Raw genomic sequence first — 23,383 nt, forward strand, 5'->3', positions numbered from 1 at the left:
TCTGCCTGGGGTGCCGCTCACCACAGGGCAGAGACGGTCCCTCCTGGCCGAGGCTCTATTGCCTCTTAGCCCAGAACACTGCCTTTCTGGTCACCAGGAGGCACTTACCTGTGGCAATCCATTTCATTGGATTCTTCCAGAATCCGCTTCCCAGGTCTCTCTTAATCAGTGTGTTTTCAGCCGTCACACAAGCAGTGAGACTCTGCCCCTCTGGGACTGAGGCCGCGGTTTCCGTCTTCATAACAACAAGGGGTCGGCTTGTTGGACGGTCTGGATTTCTGCACTCCTCCCAGGCCGGGTCTGGACGGGCGTTAGCAGATTCCCCCACCTTTGTTTCCGTTCCTATTACAGAAATGGAACTGAGACGCTGTTTTCTTTTAGACCCTTCAGAACCCGTTGGCTCCACTTCTGTAATAAGGAGGTTGTTGAATCTGTGTCCATTTCCGTCTCCGTGGCAATCCTGGGACCTCTTCACACACTTAAATTGGGGGTTAACTGAGAGTGGTCCTGGGTCAGAGTCGGCTTCTGTGAGGTAACAATTGGGCACCCTCGGATTAACCAACAGAAGAAGGATGGACTTGCCTCCCCAGTTCTAGGCCTGGCGAGAAGGGTCCTAAAGTGAAGCCCGTCACTGGTCGGACCTCAACAGCAGCCATGTCCGACACCTTGGGCAAATGCTTGGAGCCCCAAGGAATCCTGGAAGGTTCATCTCTTCTGTGTTTTGGGGGGGCTGAGGATGAAACCCAGGGCTTCACCCTACCAGGCAGATGCTCTACCACCCGCACAGCCCTAGCCCAGCTGGAAAGCGGTCTCGGGCGCAGCAAGGGAGACACATCTGCTTTGCAAAGAAAATGGGAGAATGTTTGCAGTTTAGCTCCTTAGGAAAAAAGCCACAGGTGAGATACAGATGAGTGGAAATAATAGTTTACAATAAACTTCACAAGAAAGGTAGCTGGTGAGATGGGGGCCAGGGCCATGGTTTGCTGACACCCCTCCTCGCTTTAAGCCAATAAACTCACCCCTCCCTACACCCAGCCTGCTGTAGTTTTGTTCTCGTGCTTGAGCTAACTTAACCTGGGTTCATAAATTAAGCTGTGCTCAGTAAGACTGGTGACCTTTGCACTTTACTCTATGCACTCAGAAATGGTGATCCCAGGAGTCTGCATTCACCGCCACACCAAGAGGGTCTGACACAGAGCAAAGGAGAAGAGCCCAGGGTGGAAAATCCCATGCTCATAAGGCAGGGGCCTCTTGGGGTGGATCATTCCCGAGCAACTGCACATGACACAGTGTCACTAGGTTATTAGGAGCAGGGAGAGACAGCAGAGATGTTCACATGTGCAAAGGGCATCAGTGAGAACCGGCCACCCTCTCTTTGTGCAGTGTGTGGGTTGGATCACAGAGCAGGGCCCAGCCTTAGCGCTGCAGTGGGGTAAGGTACTTATCCCTTTGAGAGCCGAAGGGTGGAGGTCACGTGGAGTCGGATGAGTTCCAAGTCCCGAGTACAAATCCCAGTGCAACTTCCCGTGAGCAGCAGGTCCTTGGGCTACTTTGCTCATCTCTGTGGTCTGGGTTTCCACGTCTGTCAGCCCTCACAGGGCAGGGAACAGTGAAGGAGAGAGCACAATGAAGGAGGGAGGTGCTGTGGTTCAGTAGTCCAAAGGCCACCTGGGGTTAGAGGCTGCTCCCCAGGCAGTGGTCACCCAGGTGGGGAAACGTCTAGCAGGCCTAACTTAAGGTCTCACAGTCACTGGGAGCACGACCCTCAGGCACGATCCTCACGGCCCCGCCCCCTTCTCCCCGTGACTTCCTGGCCACCAGGTGAGTGGTCTTATCAACACAGGCACCTGCCAGGACGTGCTGACTTGCCACATGCTCAAAACCACAGGACCAGTTGGTTGTGGACGGAGACTCCCTAACCTATAACCAGGTACTTTCTCTCCATCCACGTTGCTTACCTCGGGCGTTCCGTTACTGTGATGGACGCTGGCTGACCCAGGTGGGCATCCCAGGCTCAGACTCCCCTGCACAGAGGTGGTTCCCATGGGCACCTGGTGAAAGAAAGCAGGGGCAGGGGCACTTTGTGAACATGTAAGAGCACAGTTGCTCATTTAGCACTTCAGGTTTTTATTAAGCAAACTGATAAGACTTATAATCTGTAATTGGAGCATGTTCTTTTTTTTTCTTTTTTTGCCTAATGACACTAATCTGTTTTTATCTTCGCCATTTAACGGAATCTCGTGATTAGCGTAGGCAAGGTTTCAGGGATTTAAATCATTTGTTTGATGTTTTTGCTTTTAGGCATGTTTGATTATTTATTAAAATCGATAAAATCAGCTGTGTCAACTAGTTATTAAAACTATAATTCCTTTATTGGCTAATACCAGCAGGGCTGAAGCAAATGAAAAACTCCCACATTGCATGAATTCTTGATTATGAAGCAAGTTTCTATAGGGTGGCCTACATATTTTGCACTAACCGAAGCCTGTTTAGAACAAGTCTGTTCTATCTTTAGTCAATAAGGAAAAGGACCAAGTGGGTAAGCATATGTGCAACTCATGTTCTAATTTATGCTTTAAAATAAATACAAGTTTGGAAGAAGCAATGTGTTCTGGTCTTCAGAAAAGAAATACCACGTACTCGCTGGGAGAATGGGGAGGAGCACCCAAAGAAGGCTCCCTTCGCTTCCTTCCTTCCTGCCCCGGACGTGCCTGTCACTCCAGTGGTCCAGAGGGGGCCTCCTTTACCCACCCTCCCAGGAATCGGGTCTCCTGTGGACCCTGCAGGAGAGAACACTGCCAGTTCTGGTCAGGGCTCCTGAAACCCTTGAAGAGCATCCACTTTCCAAGTGGGAGCCAGATGTCCAGGTCTAAAAAAGCTCAGGCCAGAACATTAAATGATTAGATGCCATATGGAGAGAGAGAAGGCCACGCAGAGCAGTCCACAGAGGCGTGCTGGACAAGGGACATCTTCTGGAAGCTTCCAGCCAGTCCCCAGCAGGTGAGACCTGCCCGCACTCCTGATGCAAGCCCCTGGAGCATGACAGATCACTGACATTTCAAGCCACCGTGTCCTATCCTCTGCTACTTAGCAATATATTGGTAAGGCGGAAAAGGGACAGAGAGACCAGCAAGCTCTTCAGGTAAAATACCTGATCCCCAGGTGTGCTTCCACGGGCCCAGGAAGAACGCTTCCTTCCAAAGAGATCTAGGAAGGAAGAGGTCCCCTTCTGGAGCGCCCCAGGGAAGAGGGACAATGCCGAGTCACCCAGTGGAGATGTCCTGGTCTGGAAGGAGTCGGGGCTCCAGCCTGGCGTGGCCCCTTAGGGAGAAGACTCAGGTGTGGTGGCTCACCTCCTGCTCCACTCTGCCATCACTGCAATGAAAAGGGACATTGGCGGAGCAACGTGGACTGGGAAAACAGCTCGCAGGGGTCCTTGGGACTGGGTGGTCAGCCACAGAGAGCCTGGGGGTGGACGCCTGGCACAAGCTTTGTATCTGACTACGGGTAACCAGAGGAAGATACTCAAGGATGGAAAACAAGCAACGTTTCCCACAGAAGTTTCCACCCGTGTCTCACGGTCTGGACTCTGCCTGAGGCACAGTGTTAACATTTGTTTTTAAAAGCTCTAGCCATTCTCTGAGTTACCAACTGGAGAACGTCATTCAAGAAATCCAAATGGATACAATTAGAACTATTTCCACTAAGGAAATAATTTAGTGATCCAGTTAGCAGAAATGTAGTCAGAAGCAGAGTTACTCGGAAATCCAGCGTCTACGTCAGGCTGAGAAGGTGAACACCTAGCCACCTTTTCATATGCGTTACATTGTTAAACAGCTCTCATTTTTGAAAAAGAAAAAAAATTGTAAGGCTGTGTATCTTTACCTTTTTGCTCATAGTTTTGCTTGGCAAAAACATCCATGTAATTAGATTTGTTGTGAAACTACAGTGGTGAAATAAAGTCCTTCCTCAAAAAAAAAAAAAAAAACTCTAGAAATACAATTACAGTTCATTGTGTTTAGTGTGTTTACTAAGGATTTTAATTTGAAAATGTCAAGCTTTAAGAAGTATCATTTTAAAAGCCAATTTTAGCATTTCTCTATTTGTAATGAATTGGGAGTCTCAGCAGATGGGATTTACCTGTGATACCTTTTCATCTCTAAGAAATTCTGGCTGTTTTCTCTAGAATCTCTGTTTTGCAAGCTCCAGCTAATTCAGGGCTCCAGAACCCCAATTTCAGAGAGATAGGCAGCCCAGCCAGCGGGGACCAAAGGGGAGCAGGGTGTGGCTGTTCACAGGGTGCCTGTCACAGGATGTCTTTACCTGGTGGTGGCCTGAAGGCTCGTTGTCCCACCTGGGACCAGACAGAAACCTGTGGACACTGAAGGACACCCCTGTGCTCCTGTCTGACCCGGGCCCAGTTCTGGCTGCCTGACCATGGCTCTGGCAATGGAACTGGACCTTGTGGGTCCTCCTGGCCTGGGCAGCCCCTGGCTCTTCAGGCACATTGGAGGCCCAAATCCAATGATGGTGCCAACCAACAGGTCACCATAATACAAAACAAAGCAGGAAGATTCTCACTCACAGATCCTGAGCAGGGAGGGTGAGGTGGGCCAGGAGAGCAGTCCCCCGTCCCAGGGCATGAGAGGCAAGCAGGAAGAGTCAGGCAGAGAGAGAAGAGCCATGCCAACTAGAGGTCTGCAGGAATGAGGTCGCTTGAAGGGCAAATGTTGCCAGACCACTAAAGGGGGCTCCAGGCATCGAGGGAGCCCTGGATGCTGCAGAGAGACACCTCTGACCAGCATCTGAGTCACTGGGTGTGGGTAGAGCTGGACACCCAGTCCAGGGTCACCGAACCCTGATCCTGGCTTCAGAAGCCTGAAGTCAGATTCAAAATGGAAGCCAAGGGCGGGGAGGGCGGCTGAGAGGTACAGCTCTGGCCCCCCTCACCCGTGGCCCTGGGACCCCTCCCCAAAAGGCATTGAGATATCAAGATTGTAGGAATTTACAACATCCTCTGAGCTCTAAAAGTTGACTGTCACCCAGGTTTTCTTATGGGACATACGAAATAAGAAACCTGGCGATGAATACAATTTGTAATTTTTCTAACATCTGTCTATATCATGGAGATATCTTTTGAAAAATCAAGACATCCTTCATGACTGGCCAGGCTCATAACAAGGATAGTTGGTCCTGTGAGATCTGAAGCACTGTCCAGACGTGTAGAGGGCTTGGGGCAGGAAGCCACTAATCACGGGCAGCTCACAGTCAGGCAGCCCCTGTCTCCACACACACACAGGGACATGGGAACAAAATGAGTTACCCAAAACACAGTACTTCACCCCTGATAACTGAATGATTCAGCCTCTCGCCCCTGCAAAAGAAAGAAAAAGAAAAGGAGGGGAAAAAAAAGATGCTTTTAACACTGTAGGATATTAAGTACCCAAGAGAAGATAGAAAGAAGATAGTAAATATATAAAATATATGCAAATTAAAGCAATATAATACCATTATCACCTGTCAAACTGGCAAATTAAAAAAAATAATTCCCAATGAAGGCAAAATAGACACTTTGATTCTAAAAGGCTAGAATTTGTCACCAGCAGATACTTTACTGAAGAATATATTAAAGAGTATTCTTTAAACAGAAGGAAGAAAATCCCAAAAGAAAGAATGGAGAGATACAAAAGGGGAAAGAAACACAAAAAGGGTCAACACGTGGATATGCAGAATGGATATCAAGTTAGAAAATAATCATCATACTATCTTGCTGGCTTTGCAATATTTAAAAATAAAATACACAACGTCATATCAATTATTAGGGATAAACAGCATCACAGTAGTGAGCACTGAGTTTACAAAGAGGTCAAGACACGATTATCACACACATAAGTCAAAGACAGAAGCCGGAATCCTGTGAACACCAAAGGAGTATAAGGGAAATTTCCAACGACTAAAGAAAAGTGTGAGGTGATGAAAACGTTTAATCCATCCAAAACAGCATAAAAGATAAAGGAAAAAGAAGACAGAACAGGTTGGACAGATGGAAAACACCCTGTAACGCGTCAATATTCACATTAACTGTAAATGTGCTAAATGCTCCGCGTAAATGACAAAGAGTACCCAACTGGATCTAAAAACAAAGCAAAACAAAAACCCAGTTTATGCTGTTTGACGGGGATACACGAAATGAGTTGGAAGCAAACTACTTTTAAGAGAGGAAACTACATGCAAGGTCAACTAACAATATAGAAGCTGTGAAATGACACAAAAAAATATCTGAAGTCAAAAACATTATTGGGGTTGAAGAGGGGACAATTTAAATAATAAATATTTAACTCAGTAGGAAGATATAAGAATTCTAAATCTGTATGCACCTACCAACTTAGCCTTAAAATATATGGAGAAAAATTGACGGAATTTGTCTAGGCAAATTCATAATAACAATAGGAAATTTTAACATATTCTTTTCTTCACTAATAGATGAAGTGGAGAAAATCTGTAAGGATATAAAATATTTGAATAATGCAAACAGCAGATTCACCTTAAATCAAGTATGCAGAATGCTGTCCCAACTGGAGATGACACATCTGTCACCTGTACACATAACCATAACTACAATTGCCACCGAGCCATGAAGAAAGTCCCAGCAAATTTCAAAAGGTTGGAATCATGAAGTATGCTAAGCAGAAGCAATTAAATCAGAAATTTAGGGGCTGGGGTTGTGGCTCAGTGGTGGAGTGCTTGCCTAGCATGTATGAGATACTGGGTTCAATCCTCAACACCACATAAATATAAAATAAAGATATTGTGTCCACCTAAAACTAAAAATCAAATATTTTTTTAAAAATCAGAAATTTAAAAAAAAAGAAAAGAAATTCTGTAGAAAATATCATATACTCAGAATTTAAGAAATATATTTAGAATATTCTACTTCCAGCTATGATGGACGACAATCCTTTACCAATAAAAAAGTTGTCAAATTTGGGTTAGAATAAAAATTAATGATAATGAGTGGATGTGGCTCTTGCAATCTGGGTGAAAGAATCGTGCGTGACTTGGTGATCAGTTTTTCTTGATATTTTTAGATACTTTCAGGTTTCACAAATTTAGTATTAGTTTTTTTTTTCTAAATTCAGGAGGAATTACCTTTTTACTTAGTGACTATAATGGTTTAGATATGAGTTGCCCCCTAAAAGCCCCTGTGTTAATGCAGGGATAGTTAGCAGGTGAGGGATTAGGTCACAGGGGCCACGACCTCATCAGTCCTCCTAGCTAAATGTGGTAACTGTAGGTAGGTGGGGTGTGAGACTGGAGGAGGTGGATCACTGGTCTCATAGGAATGATATCTCCTCCTTCGGGCTACTCCCCCCGTCTCTCTGTGCTTGCTGACCTTCATAAACAGAATGGCTCTCTTCCCCACGCCTCTCCACCATGATGTTCTGCCTCACCTTGGACCACAGAAATCGAGTTGGCCCACCATGGACCGAACCTCAGAAGCCAATGAGCCAAATAAACTTTTTCTCCTCTCAGTTGTTCTTGTCACGTGTTTTGGTCACAGTGATCAAAACCTAACACAAGGGCCACAAAGTTATTACACGTGAATTGTTACTGATTTTTTTATTGTCTATATTCTCCATCAGTATTCCTCTACCCACATGAGAGTCTTAGACACTGTTGGGTATCATTAAAAATATACAAATTCTTTGACTCAGCAGTTTTCTTTTGAGAAATTCATCCCTAAAAAATACATCTAAACATCTGTCCAAAGTTAAATACATAAGAATATATTTCGCATGTATTTATATTCTGAAATACTTGTTGATAGGACTGTTATGGTTTGGATAGAAGGTGTCCCCCAAAAGCTCACGTGTGAGACCGTGCGAGAACCAGGCAGAGGTAAAAATGATGAGATTATGAAAGTTGTGACCTAATCAGTGAATTAGTGCAGTGACTGTAGGCAGGTAGGGTGCGGCTGGAGAAAGTGGGTCACCGCGGGGTGTGCCTTTGGGATATTTTTTTTCAGGTGGGCAGAGCTGTACTTTCTGATTCCCACGTCCTCAGGTGCTCTCCTCTGCCTCACCTCACCTGTCAGCTTTTTTCTTCTGTAACCAAAAGAACTGACAAGAACAGTTAGCAGAGGCATTTATTTAGCAGCTCACAATTTCAGAGGTCTCAGTCCATGGACAGACACGTCCCTTGCTCTGGGTCAACGTGAGGCAGAAGAACATCATGGTGCAAGGGTGTGGAGGAGGACAGTGTCTTAGCAAGTGGCATCAGGAGACAGAGAGAGCTCTTACTCCCAAGGACAGCTATAAACCCCAAAGGCACGCGCCCAGTGACCCACCTCCCCCAGCCACACCCCACTTGCCTACAGTTACTGCCAACTAATCCATTCAAGTGGATTAATGCACTGATAGCTTAAGGCTCTCGTAACCTGATCACGTCACTTCTCAACCTTCTTGCATGGTCTCACACAGGAGCTTTTGAGGGACACCTCCCATACCAACCGTGACAGTAACTCTGGTTACTCAAATAAAGGGGAAGCAGCTGGAGCAATTTCATTGCCCACAGAAAGAACAGGAAGCTGAAAAGTGATCGGGACTTGGTAGCACTGGACCACCCAGCACCTGATACTGCTCCCTTCTCTGGCCTGATGCCCTTCAACCATGATCCCACCCTCAAGTTCTCTAGTTGGAACTAAAGAGAATGAACTCAGGATGCATCTCCCCCTTGGCTGTAGGGGAAACGGGATGGATGTGCAATCCGGGGAGGAGCACATGAAACACAGAAGAGGCGATTCCCCAAGACAAATCCAGGGTGCTGTTTGGAGGAGAAAGAACCCTGTACACCCTCTGCCTATGGCCACACGAATAACACAGGCCACAGGAAGCACTCGCACCAGGCACTGACATTTATGTTTTTACAAAAGAGAGAGAGGGGATCCATACTGCGTGTCTGCGTGGGAAACGGCCTGAGAATGCTGGAAACATCTCAACCGCCACGTCTCCCGTCAGACCCTCGTTCCACGGGGGCAAGAATCGTGTGTCTTCATTTCCGTGTCCCTGGTGGTTAACACAATCACTCACCACCAGGAGGCACATCATTAACAGAGGCAGAGGGGATTTAAAAAAAAAAAAAAAAGTAATTCTGAACAGAAGATGAAACTGGAGAGTGACTGTTCACATTTTAATTTCTTTCCGAGTACCTACAGTTTCCTTGCACTTAGTAAAAGGGATAGAGATCGTTAATAATCACAATTGATTTGGGGGCCCACATGCTCCTTATTCTAGGAACTTGGGGACTCATGGCCAAACCATGCTGCCCCGCCTCCCCTCTGCCTGAACCGTGGCATTGTGTACCTGCCAGAGAGACCGGAGCGGGTTTCTGCAGGAGGAGCTCTGGCTGCCTGCGGTGCACACGCTGGGAGCAGTTCCTCAGAGCCTCCGGAATAATGACTTGTGAAAAGATAAACAGTCGAGGGTTATTTGGTCGTCACACTGGGGCTCGCGCTCCTTAGAAGTGTCTGCACTGGAGGCAAAAACATGGTTGAGTGTCTAAATAACTTGAATGCTATTAGAAGGGAGGCCCTGGAAAGATGAAAGCAGACAGAGGGCCTGCCGACGGCAGGCGGACGGCGGGACGGGCTCCGCGGGCTGGGATGAGTGTGAGTCAGACAATGGCCATGTTGTCCTTCTGCTGTTCTGTGGAACGCGGTGATTCATGAAGTGGAATTTCCAACAAAATAAACAGGCTCGAATTTGTTAACTAATGCAGTCAGCACAGAACATGCTGCTATGTGAGAAGAGAAAAGAGGAGGGCCTCTATACTCCTGCTATTTGCTAAACAGAAATATGTTTATATTGGGCACCGAGTCTTGCCTTTGTTTGTGCTGGCGTTTTGAGAATATCCCTTTTCACTGACTCCTGAACAAAGATACGCAATGTGAGGGAGAAGGAATATCGTCAGCGCACCTCACTGCACCATCATGTTGTATGCACATGTTTCAAATTCTGCAAACTTAAAAAGAGGCACGGATTTCGCCAGGCAGAGAAAACCCTTCTGTAAAACAATGTCCATTAATTTGCTCTTGTCTCGGAAACCCCGATGCCTTGCTAATCACAGAGGCTCTGGAGCTGGGATAGGAACCGCACGGCATCTGCTCAGCTATCACGAGCCATCTCTGACGTCCTGCCCAAGGATCTGGTCTTGGTGACATTACAAACGAGGAACCCTTTCTCTCCAAACTGTGAAAAGCAGGTCTATTATCTCAGGAAGCATTGTTAAGGGTAAAGACTACTATGTATGGACTCCCTGGATTCCCTGTCTGTACCTGAACAGAGGCAAGTGATGTCACTGCCTGGCAGGGGCTGGGGAGAGCTTGGCACGGTGTAGGCAATCTGCCGATGTGTGTAGGAGGGTCAGTGTCCCACCCCTCAGGCAGACAGGTGCTGCTCTAGTTGTGGACACATCAGAGACAAAGCCACATCCAAGACACACCAACAAAGACTGGGTCTTCAAGCGCACTTAGCCAGGGGAGGATCTTCTCCTTCTTCCTTTACTCAGTGCAGAGGAGAGCCCGTCTTACAGGGCAAAACAAGGGGCGAGAGAGCCTCTGCTGATAAGGCTGCCACCAAGGAGGGGCTCCTGGAAGGCAGGACACAGGTGCATTTTGTGGTCCTTTGTTGGCTACAAGGCACCAGCCAGCAGCTTGGGGACTTTTTGTAACAAATGCCAAGGTCAGACTACCCTGCAGCAGCACTTCAAGGAACGTGTCATGTTCCATGGGCTGTGCTCCTAGGGTCAGGCCATCCTGCTGACCCTTCCTGAGGGGCTTGTGGCCAGGAGGGGCAGTTTCCAAGGTCGGGGCACTCCCTCTCAGGGGAAAGAAAAAGTCTATTTCCCAACTAGCACAAATCTCCCTAGAAAACATAAAATAAATAACTAAAATGCGAATTTAAATAAGAAATGCCACCACCACCCAAATAAACCAAATGAGATAAAAAGACAAGACTGATAATTCAGGACCGTTCATGCAAAGCCAGAATATCAGTATTTACAAAAGCAGGCCTTATTGGATCATAGTTGTGTCCTCAGGGCAAAAATAATTTTAACATTTTACTGAGACATCAGTGAAGCATTGTCTTGAAGAATAAGGAACGGGATTTCTATAGGGTTATTGTGTTTACTGTACAAAATAAACACCTTTAAAAAAAAAAAGCCACCGAAGGATTCGTAAGCTTGCTATCGACTTTGTCTCTATTCATTAATGTAACGAAACCAGTCTCCGGGGACAGTACTACTGACCATGGGAAAATTTAAGTAGAAATTAAATAGACCTTTGGCTTCGAGCCCAGGACAGAACGTCAGCCCTCGTGCAGAAACCCAGGCAAAAGATAAAAATGATTCCATTATATCTACAATACAATCTCCTCATGGCTTGAGTACAAGTTTCTCCTCGCTAACAGAAGTCCTTGCAGAAGGTTTAAACAATCTCAACAATTTCATTATGGGAGTGTAGCTAAATCCAATAAAGTAAAGGGGCCCAAAGAGTCTTCCCATATGCCAGGTCCCCTACCCTTTCCTTCTCAGCGAAGTCAAAGAACTTGGCTCTCTGGAAGCTGAACCCACTCCAATCGCCTGAAGCATAGATCTTGCTTTGTTGACATCAACGCAAGCTCTCCTGGGGACACACAAAGGAGGGAAGCAGCCATTAGAGTTCCTCGTGACCCTGCTCGGAGCCAAATCCAGCCTCGCGGAGATGAATGAAAATGCTTGTTATGCGGCCCAAGAAGCTATTTTGTCCGTTTGAAAATTAATTAGACCGTGGCTAGATGAACATCCCAGGAGGCTTTCACAGCGCTCTTGGACAGATGACCCTGGCGGAGCTCCCAATCTTAACAAGTTTGCCCCAGAGCAAAAGCAGGGCCTTTTGGCGAAGCTACAACTACCAGCTACCGCGGTAATGCTTTCCTGCACGGTGGCCGGCCTCGGAGCTCAGCGCCCCGGGAGGGGAAGGAAGTGGGGGGGAAAGTGGTTAAAACGTACGTTGGACGGCAAGAGAAGATGCTCAGAAAGGAAATCGGTTTCCTAAGGAACCAATTTGGTTGATCATTTCGTGGCCAGGTCTGGAGAAAGTGTTAAAATGTGCACATGGGTCAGGACCACTTCTGCCTGAAACTGCCAGGGCACAGAGGAGGCTGTTTCTTGTCCTGTAAGTGCCACAGGACCGATCGAGGACAAGCAGAAAGCCACAGATCCTGCTGAAAATCTGCTTTTCAAAGGGCCAGCCTCAGGGTGCCAGAGACATGGACCTGGAGAAGCCTGGTGCCAAGTGACTGGGGAGCTCCACTCACCAGGAGATGGAGAGGGAGCTACTTCTACTAGAGTGACCTGTGCACCGCTCTCCCGGGAAGTCCTCACTGGATGTCGGTGTGATAGAGCTGATGCTTAACGCTTGTTTCAGTCAACTTTTACACTGCTGTGACCAAAAGACTTGACGAGAATGATTTTTGGAGAAAAAGTTTATTTGGGGGCTCATGGTTTCCGAGGTCTCTGTCCATGGGTGGCCAGCTCCATTGCTCTGGGTCCAGGTGAGACAGAACATGATGGCGGAAGGGTGTGGAGAAGGAGAGCAGCTCAGGACATGGCACTAGGAAGCAGAGAGAGAGAGAGAGTGCTGTACTCACCAGGGACAAATATAAGCCCCAAGGGCCACCCCAGTGATCCACCTCCTCCAGCCACACCCTACCTTCCTAGTTAAACCCAGCTAATCCCTATCAGGAGATTAATGTGCCGATTAGGTTAAGGCTCTCATAACCCGATCATTTCACCTCTTAACTCCCTTGCATTGTCTCCCGTATGAGCTTTTGGGGACACCTCATAGCTAAACCATTACGACTATCTATTGAAGAGTTGACGGTGCAGATACCAGGAGTAGATACACTATGTAGAAAATTAAATCCCAGAGATCACCAAAAATAACAGCACATGGCAACAGGTGGCCCTCTCACAGTGCATTTTAGTCTTGCAGGGTATTTGTCCTGCTTACAAGTGACCAGCCCAGGATGGACTGCAGGCTCAGGGAGCCGATCACCAGCTGTCCCCGTCCCCTTCCGGCTCTCGTTCTGGGATGGCTGGCGGTGGATCTTTCTGTGCTATAGAGGAATGAACACGGTACCAGGGGCTGGGCACGCAGACGCAGGGCCAGGCAGAGTGCAGATGTGGACAGAGACGAGGGGCCACGTCAGCTTCGGCTTAATACAAAGGAGGATTGTGAGAGCGTGGGGGAGATGATGCACTCTTAAGAATTCTCTTCTCTGCCCCGGGGACACTAGAAATTTATATAGTTTGCGTGCAGAGACGTATTTCCTAAAAGTTTGGGGCAGCTCTGACTGCCTCCCCAATTGCATGTTTCTCCAAGTCCTTGTGTGACTGTGACAGGGACCAATTGTCATCCCTCTACCAACCCACCAGGAGAAACTTGGGTTGACTTGGTTTCTTGAGTATCTAATGTGGTCAGAAATCTATGGGTGAGACCATCCCACAGCTGATTCTGGAAGAGAAGGGCCATGTCCCTGCCCTTGGTCAGTAGATGGAGGACCTGTGCTGATCTGTGCAAATCGAGGGTGGGATAGAATCCCTTGAGCTGAGTTAAAGAAGCCACCATGTCCCTTTTGTAGTTAGGAGACTTCTCCAGGATGAACTGTTTTCCAAATTGCATGATGGAACCCACCACGATAGGTTATTGGGAACCCCAGGAGGTGACCCTGGAGAGCAAGCAGAAAGGGCTTGGGGCCATGCCTCAGTATCCTTAAGACGTGCTGATGCCTGGCTATGGCTTGGCTGAGATGCTCCTCGTTTAGATAACTCCCTTCCAGTCCAGCTCACTAGCCTCAAATTCTGTTCCAGGCTTTTTGAGTGTTTCACCCCCAACTCAAGCATCCGCCGAGCGTCTGGAACAGCAGAGGGCTTCAGGTTCTAGCTGCTGCTTCTATTCTTCTTCTAAGAGGCAAACCGGCAAAAGCAACCACCTGCCCAAGGGGACCGGCTGGCCAGGACCGCAGGATCACCACCCAGGTGTCCGGCGGCCAGCGGTTCTGTGGCAAGCTGACAAGTTAGCCCGACAGCCTCGTGTGGGAGCCAGGCAGACACGACTCTCAGCACGTTGACGTGGAGACGGTGAAACCCCCCACCCCAGGCTTTCAGAGCAGGTCTAGGTGCCTCAAGACAGTAGGGCAGACGGGGGCACAGCTTGGCATGGCCCTGCCCAGACTGTAGAGAAGGAAACTGGCCCTCTAGGAGCAACCTGCTAGAAGACTGAAGCAAGACCAAGGGCTCCCCATGAGGCACAGACTCGGGGTGCTTGTGGATTCCCCCTTTTCAGCAGAAGAATAGGTAGGGGCCAGTTGTGGCCTCTGTGACTTTCCTTACTAACCTGTAAAGCTGATCAAGTGCCAATCCGTGCTGCAGAAGGGACTCGTTCATTATATCACTACTCTCCCCACAACCCATAAGATAGGGTCCTGGTTTACAGATAAAGAAATGCAGGTGGGTGACATTAAGTGACATGCTCAATGGCTAGTGAGGGGTAGAAAGGATGCCAGGCACAGGTGGGGCTGGAGTCTGGCTCTGCCACGGGGCATGTTCTGTTGCTTGTTAATGGTTGGCGTGAAGAGCCAATGGCCTGGGGAGAGGGTTTCAGGCTTAACCTTGCACCAAGCCCAGCAGATCTGCCCGAGCAGCTGTGCAAGTGTTGCTCACGGCAATGGCCCTGGAACCCCGAAGGGTGCTCAGAACACAGTAGGGCCTGGGAGTCAGTCACAGAGGGGTGAGCAGGCAGTGAGTAAGCTCACCTATAGCCGTGTTGGGGAGCTGAAGGAGGAGGAGCCAGAACAGAAGTATGGGGGCTCCTCTGAGCATGTCCAGAGCTGGTCCACTTCCAGCAAGTTTAAAAGAGACACTGTGAACGTGCACTTGAGGCTGGGCTGCAGAGGTGGGCCCCCAGGAGAAGGGTGGGGGCTGCTGGGTGCTGGTGGGCACTCGCCCACCCTCCGGGGGTGCAGACCCACCTCCCCAGCTCCCACGCACCCCGCCCCAGCCTCCGTTTTCAGAGTCTGGAACCTGGTTGCGCCCTGCACGCACCTGCCCAGTTTGATGGCTGAATGGAAACTGCACCGCCCGACTCCTATCTCAGCATCCATCACCCCTAATGACCTTAAATGCCACCCAAAGAATTCCACAAATGGACTGGGATCCAAATTAAAGAACTAGATTGAACTCCGGCAGAAAAGTGAGGGTGTTCTTTAAATGCCAACAGGCAGTGCCTTTGGTCTAACAAAGGAGTTAAAACATAATTAAGATCTGAAGGCCGATAGCAGGAATGTGTATGATTATTTTTATTATTTTTCCTCTTTCTATCTTTGTGATAGGATGTGATCAACCTCGGCCATGCTCCGTTGCTTAGTAGCAGACAGTCACAGTTTTAATTATATACTAAAATAAGCCAAAGAAGAGAAAACTGCTTTATGTCTAATACGTATATATCAAGAAAGGCATGTGACAGCATCTAAATTGCCTCGGTGGCTGATAAAGAGCGCCTCCGGTAGGGTTGTCACCAGAAGATCACGAACGGAGTCGCAAAGGATTATTAATAAAGCTGCTTCTCTATTTATATGTTCTCCATTGTTTGTGAGTCCTTGTTAGAATCTGGAAATGAATTTTTATCTACCGCTAATTTCATCAGGTTTTTTCTTTTTTTTTTTTTTTTTAAGTCTGGGAGGGAAAAAAAAAGAAAAGAAAAGAAAAACTTTTGTCAATTCCTCTGCCAGCCCTAGTCCTCCAAATAGAATTCATTTTACTCCTCCAGATTTGCAATTCTCAAAATATTTTATCTCGCAATAAAAAAAATTAAAGAATTAGTTCATTCATTCTTCGAACATGCAGCCGAGAAGCGTTCTAATGACAGACCCAGAGATCTCTGCCCTCCTGGAGATTCCATGTTAAGGATCAGAGGATAATAAACAAGAAGAATGAAAAGATGATAATAGACCATAACTAAGGGCATGGAATAAACAGGGCATGATAGTAGAATCAGGTTTAGCTGCAAGTGGCAGAAGATTCAACAGCCCAGCCTTAACCATGGCTGCAAATCAGCTGGTTTATACCATGGAAGCCACCAGAGTTCTTTGCCACTGGCCTCTGTCCTGGATGGGTGGGTCAGGTGCATATGCTGGACTGGTTGCTATGTGTATTGAAGGCTGATTGTGCCTTAAAAAGTTTCTGTATTTCTCACATTGAAGAAGGTCAGAGATTGACTCTTCAGAAACAATAAGGCAGTTTTATGGATTGATTGGGGACCTGTATTTGTAGTTCACCATTCCAAACACTTGGCTTCTACCTCAGGGTGTAATGTGATTGCCTGGGTTCCACCATTGCACCTGCACAGAGGGCAAAAGTTAGAAGGTGGCCGTATCTCCTCTTCCTAAGGATAATCTTTTGTATGTTTCTTTTTTTTCAATAGCCATTGTGTACTCCACGCACAAGGGAAGCTAGCTACAATAGGAGCTGGTCCTAGGTGATCATACGTACACCTGGGGCAGAGAGAGTGGCCTGCAGGAAGATACAGGAAGACAAAGAGCAGACAGCACCCCACAGGGTGATGGAGTGGGTGGTTCAGAAGGGGCTGCTCTCGGCAACACAGGGCTTCCCAGGGATAACAGTGAGCTGAGCCTCAAGATTCAAAACTGCTCCCAAGTTACATGGAGAAGAGGACTCAGGCAGAAAGGTGCTTGCTCCCAAAGAGACTGACTCCAGTTCAGAGAGGACCTCAGCCTCCCTTTATAGTAATATTAGGCAACTATCAAGTTTTCCTGGGCTTGGATGATACTCTGCCTTCTTCTAAGTCTTGGTTCTTCAAGTCTCATAATGCATGTTGCTTTATGGTAACTCTTGAGTTATCAAAAAATATCAGTTATCAAAAAAAAATCATGTCATCATTCAGAACCTGGTAGGAAGATGGTCCAGGGCGTCCTCCGCGGAGAGAGTGGCGATTCATTCAGGAGTGTATTTCTGTGGGTATGGGGAGAGATGGGCGGCCACACCAAACAAACTGTGCACCTAATACATCTTTGAACCCACCGTGAATGGTGTAAATAATACGCCAGGCTCAGACAAAACCACCTACAAATCGGGGTGTTAAATCACCACTCACCCCTCAATAACCTGATTTGGCTTGGTGTCACTGGAATAGGGTCAACCGCATGGAAGTAATGCAGTGTTTTGTGCGAATGTCACATTAGTCCTGTTTGTCACCTGATTTCTGTGGGTGCCAGAAGGTGATTCATGGGAACAAATCGGAGGAGCCCGTGGCGTTAAGCCTAACACTATACAGGGGAACCTGCCTTCCTGAACCCGTAATTAAGGTGACACTAGACCCAGTGCATCTTCCTAACAACTGTCTTCCACTGACACGGAACAGAAGCAGAGATCAGTGCTCCTGCTATTCCCACAACTTCTGTGTGGATGGAGATCACTGTAAAGTCAGCGGTTCAGTCTAAACAGATCATGCAATGGTGACGTGCCCCACCCCAGAATACGGAAGGGGTGAGGAGTAGATGCCGCAGGGAAGGAGGAGTTGCCACGGACCATGGTCTTGTGTCTGCAGGAGGGGGATCCAAGTGCACCCTTTCCCTGAGCTGACCACATTTCCCACACCCCAGCCTGTGTCCAGCCACGAGCCTGAGACCTGACCTGGGGACGGCTAGAGATCCTGCCTGCTCCAGAGCATCAGAACGTGAGCTCCATTGACAAGGGCCAAGGCCATGTCCTTCTGACCTGGGACCTCTAACCCCAACACAGTGTTTGACACACAGCAGGTCTCTGTGAGGGTGACGTGACGGATGCCAACCCCCATCTTAACTCGTCCTTCTGCCTGACAGCGGTGTCCCTTCAATATCATGGACAAAAGTCCCACACATAATAAAATTTCACCACAACAGAAACCAGAATTGGTTGTAAGGAAAACAGTGTCACACGGTATCCTACCGGATACACCCCCCCTCTCCAGAAACCTCTACCAACACCAAGCCTTAAATGTGTGCCGTGAACGTGGATGGCACTCTGTGCACTCAGATGTGCAGAGGGACTTCACTGTCCTAAATCTGGGCCATTTCTACCTTGAGGCTACCCACCGTTATCAAGGAGGCTGAAGGTCAGTCTTCGTGATCTGGGGTTCCCAGCTGTTTACCCTGGGGTCCTGTCTCTGTCCTAGGAGGCCAGACATTGCCTTGGTGACCGACCCGGGGCAGGGAATGAAGAGTCTCTCTCCTTCTTTCCTGAAAGACCCTTCCGCATCCGTTTCCTTGGGTAACTCCAGGTCTTTCTAAGTGGCTCTCTAAGCCTCTCCTGCTGGAGGGCATCACCGTGTCTGAAGGTCTGGCCGCCTCTCCAGGGTCTCACTTGGAAGCAGCCGCAGGTCCTCGTTGTCCTCAGGTCGCATAGAGCTGGCTGGGGCTGTGTCGTCTCCCTGGGCTCTGTCCTGAGTGCTAATGACCTTCCCCTGGTACCTACCTGCGGCAGATGGAGTCAGAGCCGAGGACGGTGTGAGGCGGCTGGAGCAGGCCCAGCAGGGGCTCTGCCTGGGTGTGCCGAGAGCAGCAGAGGCCAAGGAGGGACGCTCTGGGGTCCAGCCCTGGGGTGAGGGACTGTCACCAGGAGAACCTGGGGACAGGAGCCATGGATGAAATGGGGACAGAGAGGAAGAAGGAGCACTGCCAGTCTTTGCCACGCCCCCCGGGGGTGCCATCCACCCTGACCCCTTTGAGAGGGCTTGTGCCCCTGTACGCCACTGCAGTGCGGCAGGACCCTTGTGACCTCTGTGGCCAGGTCACCAAGGCCATGAGACACTTTCTCTGTGGTTACTCCTTTTCGGACACCAGCCACCAAGCTGAGAGAATCTCATGCCACACACAAGTCCACATGGGGACACTGGCCAGCAGGCCCAGGGAGCCCCATCCGGAGCATTCCAGACTCATGAGGGACAATCCTAGCCCTCAACATCACCTCACCACTGCTGCTGGGGCCTCTCTGGCTGAGGGCCCAGATGTCACACACAGAGAGAGGACACCCTGTGCCCTCTCTACCTCTGACTCACAGGATCTACCTAGTTCTTTGGTTTTGCCACCATTTGGGGTACTTGGTTATGCACCAATGGACACGTGGAACAGGCAGGACTCAGGAACACGGAGACCACGGGAAAGCTCCAGGTAGAACTTCCCAGGTCCAGGCAAGAAAAGTCACCTCCATGGTGCAGGAGGAGCCGACGCCCACAGAAGGTCACCGTGTGACAGGGAAGGTTCTTACCCACGCTCAAATCCCTTGGGCTTCCCAGCAGCCTGAGTAAGGGGTTCCCGCTACAGCAGCTCACGGATGAGGCCAAGAGGCTGAGAGAGGGCGGTGAGCGGGGGGTGCTGAATTCAAACCCAGTCTTCACCACCACAGGGACGGCCCACGTGGCCCAGAACTTATCTGGGTCCTGCCAAAAATTCTGCAAACACAGAGAATGTTCCATTAGTGTTTTTGACCAAACAAAAACAAGAGTTGGCCCAGAGAATCCACGACCTCTGCGGCTGTGGGTTCAAGCAACCACAGTTCTTAAATTTATTTTTTTTAAAAAATATTTCTGTATTGAATGCAAATAGATTTTTTTTGCCTACCTTTTTATTTAGTAAGATCAAGAATTAATAAATGGGATGGATTCAACCTAAAAAGCTTCTTCTCAGCAAAAGAAAGAATCATGTGAAGAGAGAGCCTAAGGATGGGAGAAAATCTCTGCCACCTGCACTTCAGATAGAGCACTGATCTCCAGGATATACAAAGAACTCAAAAACTTAACTCCAATAAATAAATAAATAATATTAATATGTCGGAAGCTGCCCTGGATGCAGACACCTTTAAGTCCTGATGCACCGGGTTCTGAACAGTTACTGCCTTTAATGTGCGTCGCAGTAACCTGGGCGTCACCCCAGCTCGGATAACAAGGTGTGGCTCCAGGAGTAGGTGTCACCCACTGGGGGTGAGCCACACTCACCTGTTCCTTTGTAATCCTTCCCCTTTGCCCTTTGGGGGATAGAATGTTCCATGGAACCTCCCCTTGTGTGTGCCCTGTATAAGAATGAAGACTTCCAGTGGCCCGCTCTCTTTCCAAGGACCCTTAAGGTCGGAGAGCCGTCATGGATTTTGAAAAGGTACTTCTGTGCGGTTGAGTGCCTTCTTTGTCGTTTTCTTAGGTTATTGGAATAGTCAGATTTTGTGAACCCAGGACAGGTCGCCAGCTTGGATGGATGGCGATAATAATGATAATAACCCAATCAATAAATGGGCGAAGGGACTGAACAGACACTTCACAGAAGAAATACAACCAATCAGCAGATATATGGAAAAATGTGCAACACCTCTAGAATCAGAGAAACGCAAACCAAAAGGAACAGCTTTTTCCTGTCCTCGCTGCCTAAATAGCACAGTAGAGGGGCTTCTCCTGCAGCAGCCTTATTGTAGGCTGACGGCAACCTAGAGGTGGTGTCAAGGGGAGGGGAGTGTGGAGGTGACAGGCCAGCGCTGCCCGTCTCCTGGAGGACGTCAGCACCCACAGACTCAACAGCCACAGGACGTCCTGGAGCCCAGCCCCATGGACACCCGGGGACCACGGCACTGGCCTTTCCTTCAGGAAACTCAGCTGCACACTTTGCCTTTGATCATAGAAAAATGACGTCTCACCCATGTCCTTTGAAATATTATGCTTTGGAATGATGAACCAAGATGCTTTGAAAAAGAGAAGACAATAAAAAAATCCATTGTGGGACTAACAGAGCTGAAGGGGAGTGACAACAGCCACCAAGTGTCACTGTGTGGAAACAAGGGCTCTGTACAGCCCTCTCCTTGAGGTCACTCACCCTCAGAGACAAGCATCTCAACCTCCGTCCTCGAGGTGAGGAAAGTCTCAGAAACCTTGGTCAAGGTCATGCACTAAGTGACAGACCCTTCAAACTCAAAACCCCATGTTCCGTGTACGTGTGGCAACTTAAGCGAAAAAGCAAACAAACCTTTAATGTCAGAGGTTCGAAGTTCTCATGAGACTCTTCCCTGTGACCACCCTTGAGGAGACTCCACCTAGAACTGAGAAGCATTTTTAAGAAGTTGCACCAGCCAGCTTTAGGATTCTGTAAGCCACCGATCTTTCAACAAGTTTTGAACAAGCAGCATTAGTGCCCTGTTCTTGAAATGGATACAGGAAAGGTAATTTTTAACTGCAAAATATGGTGAGGCACAGTTAGGTTTATGGAAGCTCCAGCCACTGTCCTGATTGTCCCCACCCCCCTGTGAGTATAAGAATGTCACTCCTTAGACCAACACTCTGCATGGAGTGGCACGGGGCTCCAACTGCCCAGCCAACTTCCGTAAGGACGTCCTGCTTTGCTTCCGCACGTGTGTGGATACAGATGTGTGTCCAATGTGTGTGCGTGGGTGGGCATGCAAGGGTGTCCAGGCAGAACTCGGTGTCAACGACGCTGACGGCCAGTGTGTTTCAATTAGGGGCTCATGACACAGCATTGCTGCCCACACCCCACTCCACTCAACCGCCTAATCTAACGTCCCCAGCTAAAGGCTAAGGTCGGAGGTCAAACAACAAGGGATCACTTCGGTTGGAAGTTTGTTCCTCCCCATGAGAACCACCAAACTGAACAGACACACCCTGCGTGGAGGAAACTGCTACAGCAACCGTATCTCATCTGCAGATAAAGTTGAGCCCTTTTTGATGTTTTGCTTGATAAAAGGAAAAACAGCCAAGGTCATTCTTGAGGAGCTGAGAATGAACACCACCGAGTGTTCCGGATTCTGAGGGCACGGAGTCAAGAGAAAGGTGAGAATCTTTTCCCTTTTGCTTCTGACTTAACGTTCCTTTGTCTTCAGTGTTTACATCCATGGTTTGGGCACAGACTGGACCTCAGACCCCCACCTAGAGCCCACATGCCTGCCACGTGCCTTCCTTCCAACACCCCCTCTGGACCCACTCCTGCGCCCCAGGACCCCTTTCCAGCAAGAGACCAGTGGACAAACTCACTTTAATCACCCCCTCCCGCCCATCAACTTCTGCCTACATCTGCCTACTTCCCCTTCTTCCTCCGACTTTTAAATCAAGATGAAACTCATGATGCATGCGCTTCACCCTGAGAGTGCACGGCTCAGCGGCAGCACCCCCAGAGCCATGCAGCCATCACCGTCTAATTCCAGAACATTCTCATTGCACCCGAGGAGACCCCATACCCATGAGGCTGTTACCCCCAGCCCGTTCCTCCTCCTTTCCTACCACAGCTAACGACGGGTCTCCTCTGCACCGTGAATGGCTGTGCTCCTCACCCACTGCTCTCAGCTTGATCCTTTAACATCTGTCCTCTGAGAACACACTGGGCGTTTTCCTGGGCTGGGCAACCTGGTAATGCATGTGACTCACCAGCCTTGGCCCCTTGCACCCTCACACTCTGACCTTCTTTGGGAAGAGTCCTCCTCCCATGGGCTCATGTTTACATGCAAACCACCTCCAGGCACCTCCCCTGCTGGGCTACCACTGTCCTGGCCAGCCCACCTGCCCCACCACCTCTGGCCGGGTACTGACACCTTGAGAACCCCACACTGCTGAGCCACAGAAGTGGCTCCAACTAGCCTGTGCCAAGCAAGATGGCCCACCTCGCCCACTCCTTCCCGTGGAAGCCAAAAGGAGACTCCTGCCCCTGGTCCCCTGCTGTCCATCTCTGACCAGCCTCAGTGCTTCTGCACGGGCACCCCATGACATGGAGTGACCCTCAAGACCGTGACAAACCGTCCTTTCAATGGAGTGCTCTCCAGGCCTGTTGGTCTCACTCAAATGACTCAAATTTTCCAACACACTGTACTTCAAGAGCGTATTGCCCTCTCCTTTGCTGGCCTTCCTCCACAGGAGGCCAGGCTAGGGAGGTGCTGGGCGGCCTGTAGGTCACTGAGGTCAGCCAGCCTCTCCAGGTCCATTCCTCAACCACAGAATGAAGAGCATTTCCCAGTGCCTTTAAGCACAGACCCCTTGCTTACAAACAGCAGCGTCTAATGCCCACCGCTGCACGAAGGCACCTTCACACCAAGATGTGGTCCTGACACATTCCTTAAAAACGAGACCCTATCAGTGATGTCTGCCTTTTAAAAAACACTACTCTCGAAACGACGCACCCTGTCCAGGAAATCGCTGGAACGGGAGCACCAAACGTGTCTCTGAAGTTCTTTTAAGGAGGTAACAGTCTTCCAGCCCAGGGAGGGCTCCAGATGACGTCATGCTTGATGCCCAGCCTAAGTGAAA

At 48.9% G+C, this 23,383-nt stretch overlaps 1 protein-coding gene across 1 annotated transcript in view; it reads right to left on the reverse strand.

Moving 5' to 3' along the window:
• Positions 1–23,383, reverse strand: part of Mitf (melanocyte inducing transcription factor) — a 247,749-nt gene that overhangs the window by 30,703 nt on the left and 193,663 nt on the right. Inside the window, exons 12-16 of the mRNA XM_046425473.2 lie at positions 21,102–21,174; positions 19,363–19,546; positions 11,579–18,720; positions 1,959–2,051; positions 109–1,582 (exon numbers count right to left, since the gene is read on the reverse strand). The gene's annotated coding sequence lies outside the window, so the exon portion shown is untranslated. The remainder of the gene's footprint in view (positions 1–108; positions 1,583–1,958; positions 2,052–11,578; positions 18,721–19,362; positions 19,547–21,101; positions 21,175–23,383) is intronic.

Source organism: Marmota monax, unplaced genomic scaffold (genome assembly GCF_021218885.2).
Source record: "Marmota monax isolate L192 unplaced genomic scaffold, Marmota_monax_Labrador192_F-V1.1 WCK01_AAM20220418_F8-fsc00028, whole genome shotgun sequence".
Lineage (NCBI taxonomy): Eukaryota > Metazoa > Chordata > Mammalia > Rodentia > Sciuridae > Marmota > Marmota monax.